General features: G+C 35.9%; 1 protein-coding gene across 1 annotated transcript in view; it reads right to left on the bottom strand.

Moving 5' to 3' along the window:
* LOC110447045 (NXPE family member 4-like) overlaps positions 1–2,935 on the bottom strand; it is a 44,607-nt gene extending 41,672 nt beyond the window's left edge. The window contains exon 1 of the mRNA XM_021492459.1: positions 2,860–2,935. The gene's annotated coding sequence lies outside the window, so the exon portion shown is untranslated. The remainder of the gene's footprint in view (positions 1–2,859) is intronic.
* Positions 2,936–19,473: the final 16,538 nt, after the last annotated feature.

Here is a 19,473-nt window from a genome sequence, read left to right as displayed (position 1 = left end):
TTCATAACCTGTCTGTAATAGTAAATACAGGTGTAATTATTGACACTGAAGATGGGTCTGAAACAATGTTAATACATATATGTAAGCAATGTTCATGATCTGTGAAATTTAGTACTTGTGTATTACCAATCTGAAACAATAAATTAATGTCCGTAACCTAAAGTAAATTTGTTATTTTAAATTCTTGTGAATTGCATGTGTAATAATTGTGAAAATTGATGTAATGTGTCTGCGATAATATAAACATTTAATCCACATAAATTTATTGTTAAAAGAGTTTCCATAAGTAATTTTACAAGCATTGTTTTAAGTGTTTGAATTCAGGAACCCGCTATCAAAGACATCTGATCGTTTTTGTAGGTGTAGTAATTCAATTTAATAAAATTACTGAAAATAAAAGAAAATCAGGGAAGACAATACCAGGGATGTGTAGATCCCTGACAATACAGATCTAAACATTTTAATGACTAAACAGTAAGTTATACATGCAGGAATTATTTTCCTTCCGTTGTGAATTACATATTAATAACCCTTTCTCCACCACTTACCCCTATATACCTCCTATTTCTTTTTAAAATAATCATTATAATGTAAATCCCGCTACAAGTAGTCGTATATTTGTTGACACTGAAATTCTACTTTCACTTTCACATACTTCATTTCCGGTTACAAAAATAAGCAACTCTGCGGCTTTCGATTAGGTGCTATACCATTCACAGCTGCCGTTTGCCGGACTCGTGTACCCATAGCTGTTTCATGTGTACCCATAGCTGTTTCATGTGTACCCAAAATGTGTACCCATAGCTGTTTCGAAGAAGAACATGTATCAACTTGTTTGCAGTCGTGTTTCCGATGTTGACAACTTTAAAAATACCAATGATAAAATCTGCACCAGGTACCTTAGATTTCGGATACGTACTGATTGTCGGCTGTCGGTTATACAGTTAATTTTTTATTTTATTTTCATTTGAACCACACATCACTCATTTTATCACTATTCCGTACTACAAAAAATAAGTAAATAAATAAAAATATAAAAGTATATTTTAATTTTTGTGCGTGCAACTGCTTATTTGCTTCAATACGTGGCAGCTACGCGCCTGCCAAATTTTTATTGAGACTTCGTCATCAACGGGGAGCTTTTGAGATTCTAAGACCAGGAGCTGTCCGAAGGATCAATTCTGGTGACAGTGGCCATTTTTCTGCGCCCACAGCCTTGTTTTAGATTCAAAATGGCCGCCACGTGAGAAAAGAGTATTGCCGCAAGCTCAGCATTCCGTTAGTTCAAGATAGGTAAATGTGTTACCGTAGGTAAAACTGGTGAAAGGGAAGAATTATTGATGAATGAAAACCATTAGGAACGTATGTTATGTACAAAGTGCAATTATTTGGTAACGATACTATCGATTCGTTACAGCGGCGAATCATGAATTGGTCAAAGGGTTAGCAGACGACTAACTTGAGTTTGATATGCTTGATTTTGATGTAAGCAAATATGTCTCAATGAAATATCCCACGCAGAAACACAGGCAATGTTACATGAGTTAGAGCAGGGACAATCTGAATCAATTTTGACCCCCTGACGATCACATAGATAGATCTACAACCCGGCGCCCCCGGGCCCTCCTCAGCAGACGTCGAATGCCACAGCCCCACGTCTTGACGGATTTATTAGTATGGACGATAGTGACGTATGAAACTTTGCAGACAAAATCGAGAATATTATCACGAAAAAGAAAACTCATTGTCATGTAAAACTGTTTGAAAATGTTCTGAACGACCAAAACGAATCACGACATATACACCAAATCCCAACTACCGAACTCGAATCGCACCTGTCCAAATTCTTAATTTGTGTACGACAGAAAGATGGTAGCGAGTATCAACCCAGTTACTAAGAGGGATGCTTGGTTCACTTGAAAGGCATTTAAAACGTCATAGATATGGGTATAGTTTGATCTCCAGTCATGAGGTACGAGAGAGGAACTCAAAACTAAACAAGACCTCTTGTTTAGTTTTGAGTTCCTCTAAAATGTTACGTAACAGACGAATAAATTATTGTATAACAATCGCATGCCTAAATTTTAAAGTGCAACCCACCTAATAGCCTTATAAGTACGTATGTAACCCACCTAATAGCCTTATACATACGTACTTATAAGGCTATTAGGTGGGTTGCACTTTTGAAATAAAGCATGCGATTGTTATACAATAGTTTATTCGTCTGTTACGTAACATTTTAATAAAAAAAATCACAATCATGTCCACAAGCACATGTGGAACTTGAAAGAGAGTTTTTACAATTTAACAAAAGACGGACAAAAACACGGACGGGTATAGACGTTACAAACACAAGGAGTACAAAGTCAGCAATGTACGCGAAACCCGGTAGTGACAAATGTCCAGTAGAAACGTACAAAGTATACAAAGAAAAGCGATTTTTGTGATGACGAGCACCCGTTTTACCTCGGTACGGTGACGCACAACAAAACTCCCCACCAACGCGACCGTTGGTTTTTGATAGCTCCTGTTGGGCGCAACAAACTGTTTAAATTAATGAAAACTATGGTGACAAAAAGTGGAATGTTTACTAACGGGTCCGAAAACAATATTGTGCAAAAAAGTCTGATAAACACCAGAGTTCGCAAATACAGGTGTCAAAAACTTTTGGACGGAAACATTCCAGATTCACAGCCAATCACATTAACCGGTCTATAAAACATTCAATCTTTGAACAATTACAGAACAGTCAATCATAAACAAAAAACATAGGATGTCGTCTCTTCTCTCAATGACCAAGCACGCAAATCAAACCGTACAAACGGACTTAGGACAACACACTGGGTCTAGTGCACCTACCACACATTGGCCGATGTCAAACGAACAGTCAACAAACATTACACAGATGACTGCAGCACACAACAGCATGTCCTTGTTCGTCAAATGAATGTGAAATCCCGAGTATATTCCAAGGCACAACAATCACTGGAGGAACATTTAACATAACTATCAACAATTACACAACGATGTCAGCCCCAAAGACGAAACGACCGAGGGTGTTGTAAACATAGCTTCGATCACGTGACCGTATCCGGGTTGCGGTAAATGCGGAAGCCATATTGGATGGGTTGAAGTTCGGGCAGACATACATTGTACTTAAGCATTGTTAACTTTTCTCAGCGACGGCTTCTTGTGTACGTATTACATGTGGCGGAAATGGCTAGCAAAGGTTTGCTTGACTACGGACAGTCATTGGATGTTGTTTCTTAAAGGAGATACGATGAAAAATGTGCGTTGATTGACAAAATAGATCCATATCAACTTGACAAGACGAAATGGAGCAAAGACATTAATCTTCTAGGCATCCCTAGACATAGGGGCTGATCATTTGTCACTCCAGACACAGTGGTTCGTCACAAATGTCTGAAATACCGGATGCTATACTGATATGGGTCACAGCAGTTTATGTGAGCTGTGACCCATATCAGAAATTTCAGACATTTGTAACTAACCCCTGTGCTCCAGACTAAATTGTTGACATAAAAGCTATTATATAAATTAGTCTACCAGCTCTTAGTACATAAGTATATGTTTTAAACAATTAAATTATTGATAAAGCCATTTAAAAAAGAAATTGAAGTGTACAAATATGTACAATATTAGTACTTAAAGTACTTTTAGATCAAAGTTTTAATGTCTATATAATAGCATACACTATAGTAGAAATCTAGTGCACATTTTACTCTCCATCATACATTGTAATAAGGGTATAGACATAGTCTATATTTTTCTATTCTCATAATTGATGATTTGTAAGCACTTGTAATCATCAGATTAAACATTAAGGACATACTCAACACATGTAATGGACACATGTAGCAGTATAACAAAATCATCAATATTGGACAACCTAGAGCATTCAAGTTAAAATGTAATGATATTTCTTAAAGTAATACTGTTATTTTTGTGTTACAGGTGATGCATTCTCAAAGATTAAGCGACACACCACTGACACCGTGGATTATCATCCAAACAGATGGAAAGGTCCTTGCAGCACATTGTAACTGCATGGCGGGATTAGGAGAATCATGTACCCATGTTGCAGCACTTCTCTACGTCATAGTGCGAAATTCAAAGACAGTCACCCAGGAGAAAGCGTACTGGCTTTCAGCAAGTGTAAAAGGGGTAAATTACAGCACTCTTTAAGATATTGACTTTACATCTACCAAGACTAAAAAGAAAGCTCTTGATTGTCAACTTGCTGGAACTCCACGTACACAGCAAGAGCTTAGAGTTGCTAGCCCTCCATCTGAGGGAGAACTTTCATTATTTTTACAAAGACTTATTGCAACCGGGGCAGGGACAGCCATTCTGAGTTTAAAAATGCCATTTCAAAAGGACTTTATTCCAACTCCTGTAAGCGCTAATTTTCCCATGATACTGTCTGAATTATTTGACAAGGAACTTTTAAGTGCTAGTTTCAGTGAAATCATGAAGAAATGTGAAAATCTTCAGATTGCGGTTTCTGAGCAAGAGGCAGCTATTGTGGAATGTGCTACAAAAGAACAATGCAATTCTAAGCTCTGGCATAGATTCAGGAGTGGTAGAGTGACAGAATCAAAAATGTTTTCAGTGTGTTACAGCAACCCAAGCAGCACCATCTCGGAGCCTAGTCACGTCCATTTGCTACCCAGCCAAGACAACATTTAAATCTGCGGCAACAACATGGGGTTGTGAGCATGAGAAAGAGGCTATTAGGTCCTACAAGGAAGCAATGGAACTTCTCCATGAGAATTCTCCTTGGAAAAGGCTGGATTTTCCATTAACACATAGTTCCCAGCTTTAGGTGCCTCCCCAGATGGACTTGTGTCATGTGATTGTTGTGGTATTGTGGAAATAAAGTGTCCCTACAGTGTCCGACATTCTTCTCTGACTAGTTACACTGGATCAAAGACATGTTTAGAGGACACACCAGACGAGAAAAGACTTAAACCGGCACATTCTTACTATAACCAAGTCCAAACGCAGATACATGTGACTAAACGGGAATTTTGTGACTTTGTTGTGTGGACTGAACAAGACATGCACATTGAGAGAGTAGAGCCAAATGAACAATTGTGGCAGGGAATTAAAATGAAAGCTATGGACTTCCACACAATGGCAGTTATGCCAGAGCTTGTCGGAAAGTTGTGTTCCCACTCACAGAAAAGTCAACCTGGACCATTGAATGATGTGGCGACCAACTCCCATGGGAACAACCCTATCGAGGACAGCATTTCAGATCATCTTTATTGCATTTGTTAGCAGCCCGAGACCCCTGACGGAGAAATGGTGGCTTGTTAGAACCAGAACAGAATTGCAAATTGGAATGGTTACACTTGGATTGTTAAAAATTGACAAAGTCAAAACTGCCAAAGGGAAAGTGGTATTGTCCCGATTGTAAGAAAACGGACTCTAACTCTAGACCAAAAAACGAAGCAGGGAACATTAATTTGTAGTTTGAAGGGCTGAATAAATCAAAATTGAAAATGTTGGTGTACAATGTACTTGCATTTAGCATGTGAAGTTTAAGATCCAATATGTTATGTCGGTTGACAGTTTTCAAGTGAATTCAAAAGTGTTCACATATAATGGTATGCTGCAATGTTTGTGATAAATGTTATTATTGAATAACATGTCAGATATAAAATTATTGCATCAGATTGTGAATTATGTTATTATTTAACATATTGTGAGAACAGATCTAGAATTAACAGTACTGGTGCAACTGCTCATATACAAAAATCAGTGTCTGCTTGAATTGCATATAAAAAAAGTTTACTTACACCACAATTAAGAATATACGCATTACAGTAATATGACCCAAGGTAATAGGTTTGAATTTTGTTTTTGTTTTCGAAGTCTTGTACAAACAATAATGGGAAAAATAATTACCATTAAAAGTTTGGTCTTTGGTAAGATTTTCTGGGTCGTTAGGGTCATGTCAAACAAGAACATATATAAGGCCCTGTTTTAGGCCCCGGTATATTCGTTTTTTTACCTCCTTATTTTGTTCAAAGATGTCCTATTGTATTACATGCGGAAAAAACTAAGGTAAAAACTTTGACCGAAAGTGGGTTTCTGGGGGGGTACCAAGACGGGTATGGTAAATCACAAATATAGTTTGCTGTTTTCAAAATGAGCTTCAACACCAAAATAATACCATTTCTGTTTTTGAAAACATGTATAAATTAGACAAGCATATGTAACAGAATGAAAAATGACAGAAATTTAATCGTCACTTAAAGTTTATTAATATAAAACGAAGGTTTAAGTCCAGGGGGTATTTTTGGATCATTTTCAATTAAAAAATAATTTGACTTGAATTTTACAACTTTACTCATTTAAGTAGACTTACATAAATTGCATATTGACTACATACTTTTCTTTTGTTTTATACTTAGTTATGGCTTCTGGACACAACTCAAACTTGGCTATTTTAAATATCTCTCAATGTTAAGTGAATTAAAAGGTGCATGACATCCTTTATATGCTATAATTATAAGATGTTTACGGTTAATATTGTATATAATGCGGCTGGAGTGAGTCCCAGGTCCTGTGATATTTTCTTACTTAGCAATCTTAACTTACATATAAAAAATGACATTTGTCATCATAATTAACAATTGTCAGTAACAAATAAACCGTATGAAATCAATAAAAGGATTAACTGTTAATTGCAAGCATTAACTTGAACGAACAACTTAGTCTCTATTTGCGTTTTCAAAGCATAAACTATCTCACTTTTGGTCAGTGTAACATGACAAACGCCCCTCTTACTACTATACATACTATTTGGATGCGAGACATCAGGGAGTAATTACCATATCTGTAAACATTCATTGAAATCGGCCCAGTGGTTTATGAGGCAGACAAAGATTCTTTTTCTTCAAAGGGCCATAACTCCCTTTTTAAGGTTCGGAATGAAAACATACAGCAAACATTTAGATGCACAATGTCATGGGGCAGTTACCATATCTGTAAACTTTCGTTGAAATTGGCGCCATTGTTTTGGAGGAGCTGTCAGGACAAGTATTTTTCAACAAAGGGCCATTTCTCCGTAAAAAGGGTCATATTGAAAAAATAATACTTGGATGCACACCATCAGGTGGAGGTTATTATATCTGAAAACTTTCGTTGAAATCGACCCCTTAGTTTTGGGGGACAAATGGATGCATAATTTGAGGTGGTAGTTATCATATCTGGAAACTTTCGCTGAAATTGGTCCATTACATTAGAAGGAGTTGTCTTGACAATCTTTTTCTACGGACAGGCAGACAGACAGACAGACAAGCTGATTCCAGTATACCCCCTTACTTTATTGCAGGGGGTATAATAAAGTGTATAAAAGTTTTACTATTAAGATTATTTGATTATTTTTATATAACTTATATTAATGTACATTACAAATTCGATGCAAAAGTGGTGGCCGAAATGAACCACTTTGAATGTAAATTTCACTACATTCTCAGGTTTGCTAAAACAACACAAGCTAAACGATAGGGTGTGCAGAATTTATACCAGTTTGCTGGGCAATATGAAGTCGCAATTGCGATTTCTTGGTTTCAGTAAATTAACCTTTACTGTCCCGATGTATGAGACGACTCCACATAAAATCCATGTTTTCCACCATTCCATGCCGACTTTGTAACACTTTATAAACCACCAGTTATCAACTGTGTAGAAGACAGTTCCCATTATTTGTTACATTGAATCACGCCAAAGATACTTGACTCTATTGCCTTACCAATTAAGTGTTGATTTATTACTGTTTAGTGATGTATCAAAAACATATGATCAAAATGTAAACATTTGTATAGCTACTCAAAATTTTATCAAATCAACCAGAAGATTATTTACAAGCAATTATAATTCAACCACATAAAGTTATCATGTAAACTTAACTACCCATCAAACCGGGTAAAACTCCATCAGTTACTATCTTTATCCCTAATATCATGTTCTATCTGTTTCTCTTTACAGTTTCTTGTGTACATATTTAGACTATCACTGCAAAGTTATACATGTTCTATCAGCAAAGCTTGTTATACATGTATATGTATAATCACAATAGTACTTGTTTCCCAATCATCTGAATGAAATGTCTGTGTTATTGTACATGTTTATTGATATGAATAAAATATGGTTTTAAACTAATCAACTGTGAATGGTTTTGTTTTGTAGTTAATGAATTATGAAAATTAATCATTAGTGCATGATCAATTGGTATTTATCACCATGAGTAGTAGTTGTGCATCGTTTGACATTTTATGAAAAACGTGAATTTTGTATAAGGATACTGTAATTCTATCAGAATGGTTTTATTTTTGTTGTTTATTTTGTGTATTCTTCAAATTAAGATGTTTTGAACTAGACTATACATTAATTACATTTAAAGCTCTCCAGAATGGCCAAGTGTGTAACAGCAAATGTGATTGGCCCATTCATTATGACACTTCAACGCGTTAAGTACAACATTTTACATTAAACGTTAAACTTGGGAAGCTGTTTATTTGAGATAAACGCAAGATGAAAATTGCTGAAAATATTAGTCACAGTAACATGTATTTAAGATATTGGTGTAGTCCTCTATAACATGTATCCATATGTTAAGTTTTATAGCTGTTCGGATTCTAAAAGCAGAGCATTGGAGCTGAACGCAAAATCTAGCCAAAGTGCACGTCTATGGACGGACGGACAGGACAAGGCAATTACGTAGATTTCCGTCGCCACATTTTTTTTATCATGTTTACCATTTTAATTTAGTAAATAGTTAACAACAACAACAAAAAAGAAGCAAACAAACAAAATCAAAAACAGAAAAAACGATATTACAGAAACACGAACATCAAACCTAAGTGTCAAAGATAAGAAACATATTTAGCCATTGTTTCATTTTGTAAGTTAAAGTGCATGTGTAAAGCGAATTATATGTGTAAGATATCAGTCTTAGTTTAAGCACTGGCGGCAGCCATGGAGGGGGTCTCTTCTACTACTCTTTATTTCGTCATATTTCACTTAACGATTGAATCTTATTTTGGTCGATTTCATGGGGTGTTGAATTCTCAGTTTCATTAGATTTGTTTCAAGACCAACTGAATTCATCATCGCATGAACTCGACCAAAGTAAGATTCAAGCCATGTATTTCAATCAACATGTGTTTTTCAATAATTGGAACTTGTGAAAGTCCATTCTGATAGTTTGTCCCAGATTTTGGAGATTGTGCAAGTCTACGTATTGACGTAATGCAAAACATATAGTCCGTCATTGAAGGACCATCATACAACATGATAGTGCACGCTGACAGTTTAATACATCCAAACAAGGATAGGTCCCACGTCTATACATGTGAAGGTCCCCAGTCAATAAAAATTGAAGGTGTCCAGTCAATAATAAGTGTAGGTCTCCAGTCAATAAAAAGTGAAGGTTCCCAGTCAATAAAAAGTGTAGGTCTCCAGTCAATACAATTGTATACTGTCCCCAGTCAATAAAAAGTGTAGGGCTCCAGGCAATAATAAGTGTAGGTCTCCAGTCAATAATAAGTGTAGGTCTCCTGTCAATAATAAGTGTAGGTATCCAGTCAATAATAAGTGTAGGTCTCCAGTCAATAATAAGTGTAGGTCCTAAGTCAATAATAAGTGTAGGTATCCAGGCAATACAATTATATACTGTCCCCAGTCAATAATAAGTGTAGGTCTCCAGTCAATAATGAGTGTAGGTCCTAAGTCAATAATAAGTGAAGGTCTCCAGTCAATAATAAGTGTAGGTCCTAAGTCAATAATAAGTGTAGGTATCCAGGCAATACAATTATATACTGTCCCCAGTCAATAATAAGTGTAGGTCTCCAGTCAATAATAAGTGTAGATCTCCAGTCAACAATTGTATACTGTCCCCAGTCAATAACAAGTGTAGGTATCCAGTCAGTAATAAGTGAAGTTTCCTGTCAATACAAGTTAAAATCCCCAGTTAATTCAAGTGCAGGTCCCCAGTCCCTGTAAAAGTAGGTTCACATGCCATAAAGATGTGAGTCCTAAGTCAATAGCAAATATTGGTCTCCTGTCAGTACCAGTGTAAACCTCTAGTAATACAATTTATAGAAGATTTGGCCTCCGCAAATTAATGAGGACTGGCCTTGCTGTTCCAAAGTCAAAGTGAAACACTTTTGTTTATGTTTAGTAAATATGCAGTCATTCAAACCCCGGCCGTGTAGTTGAAAGTCACTATGACACCCGACCACAATAATAAAAGAAGATCATATCAGTCCTCATTGTGTGAGGATGGTTTACATTTAATCATAGATCCAGTCCGATTATAGCTGAACTCGTCATAACGAGATAACTTAAGTCGTAATAACGACATAGCTAAACTTCGTAATAACGAGATAGCTTAACTAGTAATAACGAGTCAACTTGAGACGTAATTACGAGATAACTTTAAAATTAGTCGCAATAACGCCATAGCTCAACTCGAAATGACGAGATAACTTAACCAGTAATAACGAGATAACGTAACTCATAGTAAATGTATGGAATAACTTAAGACTTTATAAAGACATAACATTACTCGTAATAACGAGATAATGTAACTCGTAATAACGAGATAATTGTTTTTTTCGTGTGGTACTACACTTCCAGTATCTTATGCACCTGTCGTAGAGCTGACTTCGAATTCGAGGTAGGTGAAGTGGTTTGAACAGATGCCTAGTATCCAAATAAGAAATACATCTTATGTACACTCTATAGACCTCCGAATAGTGCACGCTCCTAGTGGAAGCACTTTCAGCAGTCTCCGGAAAATGCCTGTCAAGAAACTTCGTACGTAGTAATAGTTTGCGACATAAATGTAGACCTCTTGTAGAAAATACCCATATAATTATGATATTTTAAACTCCTTCCACCTGTCAAACGTTATTAACCAACTGACTCGCATGGGACGCACGTGCTCTACCCTACTTGACCCAGTTCTACTCTCCGACACATGTACTGTTAGTTTCGCTGACGTAATCGAAAGCGACGACAGTGCAATTGACAGTGGGGACTAACATTGAAAGGACATATACAAGGAAAATAACTGTTTATAAAGCTTCCCCGATCGGAAAAAAACAACATTTCCAATGGAAAGATCTGTTCAAGGATTGAACGTGTCAGATTCCAGTTACAGTCAATATGAATGAATCTGGTTGACAGATAAATAAAATGACGTCCGTTAGGTAGGACGTCATTTTATTTATCTGTCATCCAGATTGCATTCTTATTGTCTGTAACTGCAATCTAACGTTCAATCGTCATATACGACCTATCTTTTATTAATTAGTCGGATGAGCTTAATTTATATTTCCTGCTATCACAAAACTTCACTGGTCCAATTTTTGGAACAACCGCAGACGTCAAATATCGGACCGAAAACGTTCCAAACAACGGTCGACATTAAAAAAGTAACCAGGCGACAACTGTTAAATGCATTTCAGTAACTGCAGGCTGACTTTCCATAGAATTAATGGAAAATGGGAAGGGCATATGTAAATATTCTCATATTAACATTATAGGAGAAGTAAATTCCCAAAGTCGTTACAGATCGATTAACAGGTTTATTCATCTTGTGGCGAGACCTTTTAACCTCCCATATCTTACATAAGAGTATACGATTAGCACCAATTGATCACTTTTGACAAACAACAACGTCATACTAAAGAAAGCTACTGTGGATAAAACAACCCAGGATATCTACTCTCCTTGTCTGTCACCTTTATGTCTTGAAAAAGGAACCGGCTTCTCGAGAAAGTCGACTTTATTATGATCAAAATGAAAACAGCATTTAGTGTGCTGATGCATATATACATATATAAGGTCTAACTCGAACCAGTTGTCTAAAATGTTTAAATAATGCATATATATAATGTACAGTGGTGTACTTAAATTCATACTACTTATGGTGAAATTATACCATGAAGTCATGTTGACGAAAAGTGCCCATTATTCAAGCAACAACAAATCAAATATCCCATCAATAATGTATCAATAGTACCGTAGATTTAGATCAATACTTACACGTAATCGATGACAAATGAAATGCAGTCTTGGAATTGACATTTTCGGATGGGTCAGTGCATTGATAATTACTATTCTGACCCGATCGGTCAATACAGTACCGATGATATCTAGGGGGATATGTAGATAAGTGCCAACTGGGATTTCAGAGAAGTGAACTTTCATGTTGTGATTTCGGAGAACTTTATTTTAATGATATATATTCGATTAATATTACCGAACGGCATTTTATTCCGTATTATAATCTACTAGCCTGAATCTCTGTTGTGCGCTGTCGAAGTTGGGATTATGACAATATCACGTTTTTGTTTGCGGAGTGATTTTACCTAACACGGAGTTATATAAGAGATTAAAGTTTACTGTATAACAACCTAAAACAATTCATTTAGTTTTTATAACAGTAGTTCCGCGGCTTGAAAAAGAAAATCAACAACTCTGTATTACTTGCGTTTAATTGTCGTTGTGTTTCTTACCGACTTAGGACAAAATTCTACTTTGGAGTAAAATACATTTTCGAGAAAGTGCATGATGGATAATTTCACTACTACACACGAACTTCTACTACTTATTTTTATCTACATTGCACTTATTTTTAAAGGTAAGTACAATATAGTATCATCGGAATTGTAAAACCATTTCAGATTTGTCTGTTAAATATGCTATGCTTACTCCAATTTTAGGTCACAGTGTTATTGTACTCGACTTAGCCTAGTCGGCCGTGAAGTCTGACAGTAAACTGAAAAAAACACATGCAGATACATTTGTATTATAGTGCAACACCATGATCTCATCCTTTAATTGGAAAAAAACGGAGTATAAAACTAACCAAAAATTTAAATGTTGTCGTTTACTTTCGCTTTGCTGGGAACAAACTTGCAAAATCCGCTGGCATCTTAGATTGAACACTGCCATGAAGCATAGGCGGTTGAGATTTCAAAGAGAATCATATTTGATAGGAATTGACCTAAATTATCTTATTTTGATATTGAAATTCACACATTGTTTTGTTTTCAATACAAAAAAACAGTGTACCTGCAGACAAATTCCATTTATTATTGTCTTAAGAACTTTCTTTAGATAATGCATGGGGAACACATTTCCATTTTCAACTTCCGGAAATATTTTGATTTGGTCCATACTGTTAGAATGATCGAATTCTGATAACCGTGTGTAAATCTTGATGAATATTAATTATCACAAATTGTAAATTATTTCACCAACTGTAGGCCATGGCTCAATACAAAACTCGAAGAAAATACCTATCGAGAGTTTCAATTATATGGGACTTCGTAAACTATCTGTACTGATGATTATTTATTAACTATTATTTCATATCTTACTTATCTTAACCTGGGATTCGCAGGCGGATTATACTTATCGGCTGAGCGGCATATCATAATTGTTTTTCATTTTTTTCCCCTGTACGAAATATTACACAGAATCAAATTTAATCATTACAAAACATCTACATACAGATGTTATGGTCAGATTTAGAACAATGTCAAATTCAGGTGTGTTTTTTTTTTATCAAAAGGTACCGTTGTCATAAACATTTTTCTTCAACTCATTTTAGGAATGTCTTCAAGTACAGTGTCTCCGTACACCTCTTCAGGTTCAACGTCTACACTCGGTATATCAGAAATATCACAACAACAAACAACAGCCACTCATACTATGTCAAGTGAAACAGAGAATACGAAACAACATAGTGCTACGTTAACAGCAGTTACTGGAGGATTCAGCTCCTTGTATACCCCTTCAAAAGGAGCGGGATCGTCTAGAGTTTTTACTTCCGTTCGAGTTAACGAAGATAAAACGACGTCTAGCGGCAATTTGGTAACACCTCCTGGCGGCAATATGATGGACAGGACAATGTATGGTAGCAATGTGGATGTGACCACGCCTTTAAGTAGTATAAGTGTAAATACCAGCATGCTTGTGAATACAAGTGATGATAGCATACAAATAACTAAACATGAGTACAATGTACACATTGATACAGCTAATGACAAGATAAGCACGGCAAAAACTGATATTAATATACTCATGAATACGAATGGTCAAAAAGCACGCTTTACTACTACTAATGATAATGTATACACAACAAAAATCGATGACAATATACACAAGACTACAACTAATGTATACACATCAAAAATCGATGACAATATACACAAGACTACAACTAATGATAACGTATACATCACTACAATCGATGATGATTTCCACACGACTACAACTAATGATCATTTACACATGACTACAACTGATGACAATGTAAAAATGACTACAACTAATGACCATGTACACACTACTACAACTGTTGATAATGTACAAATGACCACAACTTTTGATAATGTCCCCACGACTACAACTGGTGACAGTGTACACACAACAACAGCTGATGATATTTTACACAGTACTATACCTTACATAGCAGCTGATAACAGTATACAAATGACTACAACTAATGATAATATACACCAGCCTACAACGGATGGTAATGTTAACCTGAATACAAATAATGGTAATGTTCACACGACTACAACTAATGACGATGTACACACAACTACAACTAATGATAATATACAACAGCCTACAACGGATGGTAATGTAAACCTGAATACAAATAATGGCAATATTCACACGACTACAACTCATAATGATGTCATCACGACTACAACTAATGACAATGTACACATGACTATAACTAATGACAATGTACACACGACCACAACTGGTGATAATATATACAAAGCTACAACTGATGATAATGTCCTCACGACTTTAACTTATCAAAATAAACACGTGACTACAACTGATGATAATGCACACTTGACTACAAAAACTGACGATGTTTACACGACTACAACTGATGATAATGTACAATTGACTACAAAAGCTGACAATGTTTACACGACTACAACTAATGATAATGCACACTTGACTACAAAAACTGACAATGTTTACACGACTTCAACTAATGCCAATATGCAAAGGACTACAACTCATGGCAAATTACAGACGACCGCAACAAATGACAATGTACAACTGACTGAAACTGATAATAATGTCTTTACGACTTCCACAACTGACAATAAACACATGACTACACCAAATGATAATATGCATACGACTACAACTGATAATGATGTCGTCACATCTACAACTCATGACAATGTACACTTGACTACAAATAATGACAATGTTCACACGACTACAACTGCTGATAATGTACACATAACTACAACTGATGACAATGTACACACGACTGCAATTGATGATAATATACACATGACTACAACTTATCAAAACATACAGGTGACTACAACTGGTGACAATGTACACACGACTGCAATTGATGATAATATACACATGACTACAACTGATGATAATGTCCTCATGACTTCAACTTATCAAAATATACAGGTGACTACAACTGGTGAAAATGTACAGACGACCGCAACAAATGAAAATGTACAAATGACTGAAACTAATGATAATGTCTTTACGACTTCAACCATTGACAATGTACACACGACTGCAACTGATGATAATATACACATAACTACAACTGATGACAATGTACACACGACTGCAATTGATGATAATATACACATGACTTCAACTGATGATAATGTCCTCATGACTTCAACTTATCAAAATATACACGAGACTACAACCGGTGACAATGTACACACGACCGCAACAAATGAAAATGTACAAATGACTGAAACTAATGATAATATCTTTACGACTTCAACCACTGACAATGTACACACAACTTCAACTTATCAAAATATACACATGACTACAACTGGTGACGATGTAAAAATGACTTCAACTTATGACCATGTACACACTCCTACAACTGATAATAATGTACACTTGACTACAAATGCTGACAATGTTTACACAACTACAGCTGAAAATGAGGCCACCACGACTATAACTAATGCTAATATACAAAAGACTAAAACTCATGGCAATGTACAGACGACAGCAACAAATGACAATGTACAAATGAGTAAAAATGATGATAATGTCTTTACGACTTCAACCATTGACAATGTACACACGACTGCAACTGATGATAATATACACATAACTACAACTGATGACAATGAAAAAATGACTACAACTGATGACAATATAAAAATGACTACAACTAATGACCATGTACACACGACTACAACTGATGATAATTTCCACACGACTTCAACTTATCAAAATATACACATGACTACAACTGGTGACGATGTAAAAATGACTTCAACTTATGACCATGTACACACTCCTACAACTGATAATAATGTACACTTGACTACAAATGCTGACAATGTTTACACGACTACAACTGAAAATGATGACATCACAACTACAACTAATGCCAATATACAAATGACTACAACTCATGACAATGCACAGACGACTGCAACTAATGACGATGTACAAATGACTGAAACTTATGATAATGTCTTAACGACTTCCACCACTGGCAATGTACACACGACTGCAATTGATGATAATATACACATGACTGCAATTGATGATAATATACACATGACTACAACTAATGATATTGTTCAAATGACTACAACTGATAATAATGTCCTCACTAGTAAGAAGGTCTTCACTATTACAACAAACGACAATGTACATACGACTACAACTGATAATAATGTATTCACCACTGCAACTAAAAGCAATGTACACACGACTTCAACAAGTTACAATATACAAATGACTGCAACTGATGATAATGTACACACGACTACAACTGAAGATAATGCCATCACGACAACAACTAATAACAATGTTCACACAACTACAACTAATGACAATGTACACATGACTGCAACTAATGACCATGCACATACGACTACAGCTTATGACAATGTACACACGACTAAAACTAAAATAAATGTACAAATGACTTCAGCTAATGACAATGCACATACATACACATGACTACAACTAATGACAATGCACACATGACTGCAACTAATGACAATGCACATACGACTACAACTAATAATGTTCACACGACTACAACTAATGACAATGTACACATGACTGCAACTAATGACAATGCACATACGACTACAGCTAATGACAATGTACACACGACTAAAACTAATGACAATGTACAAATGACTACAGCTAATGACAATGTACACACGACTACAACTGATGACAATGTACACATGACTACAACTAATAATAATGTTCCCACGACTGCAACAAATGACAATGCACATACGACTACAACAAATGACAATGCACATACGACTACAGCTAATGACAATGTTCACACGACTACAACTAATGACTATGTACACACGACTAAAACTAATGACAATGTACACATGACTACAGCTAATGACAATGTACACACAACTACAACTAATGACAATATACACACGACTACAACTAATGATAATGTTCCTACGACTACAACAAATGACAAATTACACACGACTACAACAAATGACAATGCACATACGACTACACCTAATGATAATGTTCACATGGCCACAACTAATGATAATGTACACATGACTGCAACTAATGATAATGTTCCCACGACTACAACAAATGATAATGCACATAGNACTAATGATAATGTTCCTACGACTACAACAAATGACAATGTACACACGACTACAACAAATGACAATGCACATACGACTACACCTAATGATAATGTTCACATGGCCACAACTAATGATAATGTACACATGACTGCAACTAATGATAATGTTCCCACGACTTCAACAAATGACAATGCACATAGGACTGCAACAAATGACAATGAACACACGACTACAACAAATGACAATGCACATACGACTACAACTAAGGACAATGTACACACGACTAAAACTAATGACAATGTACACACAACTACAACTAATGACAATATACACACGACTACAACTAATGACAATGTTCACACGACTACAACTAATGACAATGTACACACGACTAAAACTAATGACAATCTACACATGACTACAGCTAATGACAATGTACACACAACTACAACTAATGACAATATACACACGACCACAACTAATGATAATGTTCCCACGACTACAACAAATGACAATGCACATAAGACTACACCTAATGATAATGTATACATGCCTGCAACAAATGACAATGTACACATGACTACACCTAATCACAATATACACACGACCACAACTAATGATAATGTTCCCACGACTGCAACAAATGACAATGCACATACGACTACAACAAATGACAATGCACATACGACTACAACAAATGACAATGCACATACGACTACACCTAATGATAATGTATACATGACTGCAACAAATGACAATGTACACATGACTACACCTAATGACAATATACACACGACCACAACTAATGACAATGTTCCCACGACTACAACAAATAACAATGCACATACGACTACAGCTAATGACAATGCACACACGACTAAAACTAATGTCAATGTACAAATGACTACAGCTAATGACAATGTACACACGACTCCAACTGATGACAATGTACACATGACTGCAACTAATGGTAATGTTCCCACGACTACAACAAATGACAATGCACATGCGACTACAGCTAATGACAATGTACACACGACTACACCTAATGACAATGGACACATGACTGCAACAAATGACAATGTACACATGACTACACCTAGTGACAATATACACACGACCACAACTAATGATAATGTTCCCACGACTGCAACAAATGACAATGCACATACGACTACAACAAATGACAATGCACACACGGCTACAGCTAATGACGATGTTCACACGACTACATCTTATGACAATGTACACACGACTATAACTAATGACAATGTACAAATGACTACAGCTAATGACAATGTACACACGACTACAACTGATGACAATGTACACATGACTGCAACTAATAATAATGTTCCCACGACTACAACAAATGACAATGCACATACGACTACAACAAATGACAATGCATACACGACTACAACTAATGAAAATGTACACACGACTAAAACTAATGACAATGTTCACATGACTACAGCTAATGACAATGTACACACAACTACAACTAATGACAATATACACACGACTACAACTAATGATAATGTTCCTACGACTACAACAAATGACAATGTACACACGACTACAACAAATGACAATGCACATACGACTACACCTAATGATAATGTACACACGACTACAACAAATGACAATGTTCCCACGACTACAACAAATGACAATGCACATACGACTACCACTAATGACAATGTTCTCATGGTCACAACTAATGACAATGTACACACGACTGCAACTAATGACAATGCACAAACGACTACCACTAATGACAATGTTC

Source organism: Mizuhopecten yessoensis, unplaced genomic scaffold, assembly GCF_002113885.1.
Source record: "Mizuhopecten yessoensis strain PY_sf001 unplaced genomic scaffold, ASM211388v2 scaffold3135, whole genome shotgun sequence".
Taxonomy (NCBI): Eukaryota; Metazoa; Mollusca; class Bivalvia; order Pectinida; family Pectinidae; genus Mizuhopecten; species Mizuhopecten yessoensis.
The sequence above is the reverse complement of the archived record's forward strand: the minus strand, read 5'-3'. Positions and strand labels throughout refer to the sequence as shown.